At 40.4% G+C, this 3832-nt stretch overlaps 1 non-coding gene across 1 annotated transcript; it reads left to right on the plus strand.

Annotated features, from left to right (window-relative positions):
• Positions 1-583: 583 nt before the first annotated feature.
• On the plus strand, positions 584-658 carry Trnas-aga (transfer RNA serine (anticodon AGA)). The gene has a single exon. It is a non-coding gene; the product is annotated as a tRNA-Ser (tRNA).
• The last annotated feature ends 3174 nt before the right edge of the window (positions 659-3832 follow it).

Genomic DNA, 3832 nt, shown 5'->3' on the forward strand with positions numbered 1-3832 from the left:
TATTATGGTGTACCACTTTTCTTACTACTTTCTATTAGAAATATAACAATAACATCAGTATTACTAGAAACAGTTTAACACTGTTTCCATAAACAGATAATGCATTGAAACTTCCTGCCAGATTAAAACTGTGTGCCCGACCGAGACTCGAACTCGGGACCTTTGCCTTTCGCGGGCAAGTGCTCTACCAACTGAGCTACCGAAGCACGACTCACGCCCGGTACTCCCAGCTTTAATTCTGCCAGTATCTCGTCTCCTACCTTCCAAACTTTACAGAAGCTCTTCTGCGGTAGCTCAGTTGGTAGAGCACTTGCCCGCGAAAGGCAAAGATCCCGAGTTCGAGTCTCGGTCGGGCACACAGTTTTAATCTGCCAGGAAGTTTCATATCAGCGCACACTCCGCTGCAGAGTGAAAATCTCATTCTAGAAACATCCCCAAGGCTGTGGCTAAGCCATGTCTCCGCTATATCCTTTCTTTCAGGAGTGCTAGTTCTGCAAGGTTCGCAGAGGAGCTTCTGTAAAGTTTGGAAGGTAGGAGACGAGATACTGGCAGAATTAAAGCTATGAGTACCGGGCGTGAGTCGTGCTTCGGTAGCTCAGTTGGTAGAGCACTTGCCCGAGAAAGGCAAAGGTCCCGAGTTCGAGTCTCGGTCGGGCACACAGTTTTAATCTGCCAGGAAGCTTCATATCAGCGCACACTCCGCTGCAGAGTGAAAATCTCATTCCAGATAATGCATTGTTTTAAGTCCTTCAGTCACAAAAAGAAAACACTTAAAAGGAAATTATTTTCTTACTTTAGCTCAACTAAAATAAATGGAGGGAAAACAACTAAAATTATCACGTAGGGTTTATTATTCAGTTATTTGCACTTCAACCACAGAAAATTCTTTTTCGGGTTACCTGAAAAGTTAATGTGAGGCATTTTTGATTACGGATCCACTCTTCATCTGAAAACATCCCTGCACAATACACATATTTAGCATCAGCATCAGCTTCATCTTCGTTTTCATTTCCCCAGTCGTCATACTCTCACAGACAAGAAAATGCTGAATCTTTAGAAGAAGTTGAAGATCTAGAGATTTTCATCCTCTTCTCCCCATTTATTTAGCAGGACTAGACGTTCTTTGTGCACAGGAATCCTTCTTCGTAATCTTCTGGGACCCTTTAGTCTGTGTAGGCCTTCCAGTTTATTATCAGCTCTAATGATCTTTTTCATGTGACTACTTGCCATTTGTCATGTGGCGATGAAGTTATGATATTTGCAAAACTTGCTCTAGAAGTTCTCTGGGTAGCTGCATTAGAAATAGATGACAGAGAAGTCTGCGTATCCCAGCAACGAACTTGGTGATTGAATTTGTGATCTCGAAGACGGTGAGTTTCGTTCAGAACAACCTGGCAAGTCGTCAGCAGTGGCACTAGAAGTGGATGACAGGAAACACACGACTGCAACACTCACAATATCCCTTTTTGAAGCTATAGGTCTGTCATCAGTTCTTTGAAGTTCATTGACAGCGCGACTGTTCATATTGGCGCTCGATAAGTGCTTCATTTTCAGAGTGTACAGCAAAGTCATGGCTTCTGAACATATTTCGGTTCAGCGGATACACTCCACTTTTCTTAAAACCGGTAACTGCTGTTTCGACAGTTGCAACGCGAAGATACGCATTGCCAAATAATTTTCCCATTGGAGTTGTTGTAATTGTGCGATGGAAATTATTTTTTAACCACTACTCAATTTTCCGGTATCATAAATGCCAGGTCTAGGGGTTGCTTCTTATGAGAGGTGTTGGGTGGAAGGCATATAATTTAAACGCCATTTTCCCTTCCCAGCTCAAGGACGTCCATATTTCTAGTGTAGGAATAATGTACATCAAGTATGAGGGCGACAAGGTCTTATTTTGTCGGTTTTACCACTGCGATAAAATGAACCACTGTGTGAAAATATCTACCTATATCCACCCTGAAATATGACAGGCATGGATTGACCCTGGTGGAGTTCCATCCATGAGCTCTACATGCATGTTTTTGCTTGAAAATACTGTTAAAGGTGGTGAATACTGTCCTGAAGCACTCTTACAAATTACAACAGTATTGAGGCAACCACGTTCTGCAGATGTCAATGACGCCACTGATCATTTTCCTTTGAAGGTAATCACTTCAGTGTTTTTGCGTTGCACTATACCGATCCCTGTTTTATCGCATTGCATACCCGATTAGGATTGAAATTAATTTTGTGCCTTTCCGGTTCCATGCAAAACATGTTCACAATCTTCTCAGGAAACGATTTTACACGAGCCATCGAAATTCCCTGTGGCATTCTGACAGAGTGTTGATGAATGGCGTTTTAGAGATACCTGCAACCACTTTTTACAGGCAGATTAGATTATTTCATTGAACTTATTTGGGATATTATTTACCACGGCTAAGCGGTAAGGTAGTAGTCTTAAATCTGTCCTGGTTACCCCAAAAAATCACTCCTCCATTAATAGGCAATACTTACAAAGTCAGATTCAAGATCCAGTGGAAATATGAGCTTTCTTCCTAACTTTGTAGTAATATCTTCATTGTCAGATTCTCACCTTTGGTTTACATACTTTTCTTCCGTTGTCTGTGGTACAAAGAAATGTGTAGCTGATTTTAAGTACCTTATTTCTTTCCTTAAAACGGCTTCAACGGCTCAGTTCTTTTGGTCTTTAACCTAAGCCTTCGTTTTCTTTGGTGAAGCCACCTAATAAAAAAATGTGTAATATGATATAATGTATCGGCTTCATTTCAATAATATTATGAAGAACGTATTCGACCATAAAAATAAATTTCCAAATAAGCTCCTCCAAATATGGGTTAGTCCATATTACATATAACTAACTACCGCATATTAAACTCCCTGTCACCTTCATAAGGAAATGCTATACAGATGCACAAAAGTAAATAAGTACTTACCATTAAAATGGAATAAATGAAGCACTTATGAAGTCAAAATTCCCAACTTCCAACAGCGATGCTGCCTGATTTCCGTAACACTGCAAAAAATTTTCAGATGCAGATACAAGCAATCGCATGCAGCCAAAACGAACTGCAACTCACCAACTGCTTCCGGTCATAAGATGGCGTAGTGGCGCATATAGAACAAGTTCTGATACTTGTCAGAAGATGTCAGGTGCCAACAATAATAATAACTAGGTACCCTATATTAGACGGTACCGTGATATTACGAGCTTTTGTCCTAATGTCTGCATATATACATCACAGATGTTTGAGATAAGAAAAGGTCTCTGGAACCACATATTTTCATTTGCTTAAAGCACCTGTGCCTGCGTTTCAGGCAGGATTTTTCTTTCAGTTCCATGCTGTAATGCTATTCCAATACGGTTTGAGAGCCTCTACAATGCTTTTCGAGATTAGGGAGAATACCAAGTGGGATGAGACGTGAATGAGAATTTGGATCGAGGAGGGAGTTGTGCTGTGACAGTCCATGCATTTGTACACAGCCACTGGGCCAGGGTGACGTAGTGGTCAGCGCATCTCACTGGTTAGCAAGAGATACGGGTTCGAATCCCAGCCTTGTTACCAATGATGCAACCCAATATGTTCATTCGCCTGATGTGTATCCATATTTTTCTTATTGATGGTGGTAATTTAAATGTCTATAATTTTCATTTTTCAGAATTATCAACCAATTTGCAGCTCATGGCCCTTTCATAAAAGGATTTTTTCCCACCATTATTGGGATGTACTTTCTTTCTGCGATAATTAACTTATACGAAGTAATATTTTTATTCACTATACTTTTTGTATTGGCACTTTCTAAGAAACTTGTCACTGAAATATCTCAA

This window comes from Schistocerca nitens, chromosome 2, assembly GCF_023898315.1.
Source record: "Schistocerca nitens isolate TAMUIC-IGC-003100 chromosome 2, iqSchNite1.1, whole genome shotgun sequence".
Taxonomy (NCBI): domain Eukaryota; kingdom Metazoa; phylum Arthropoda; class Insecta; order Orthoptera; family Acrididae; genus Schistocerca; species Schistocerca nitens.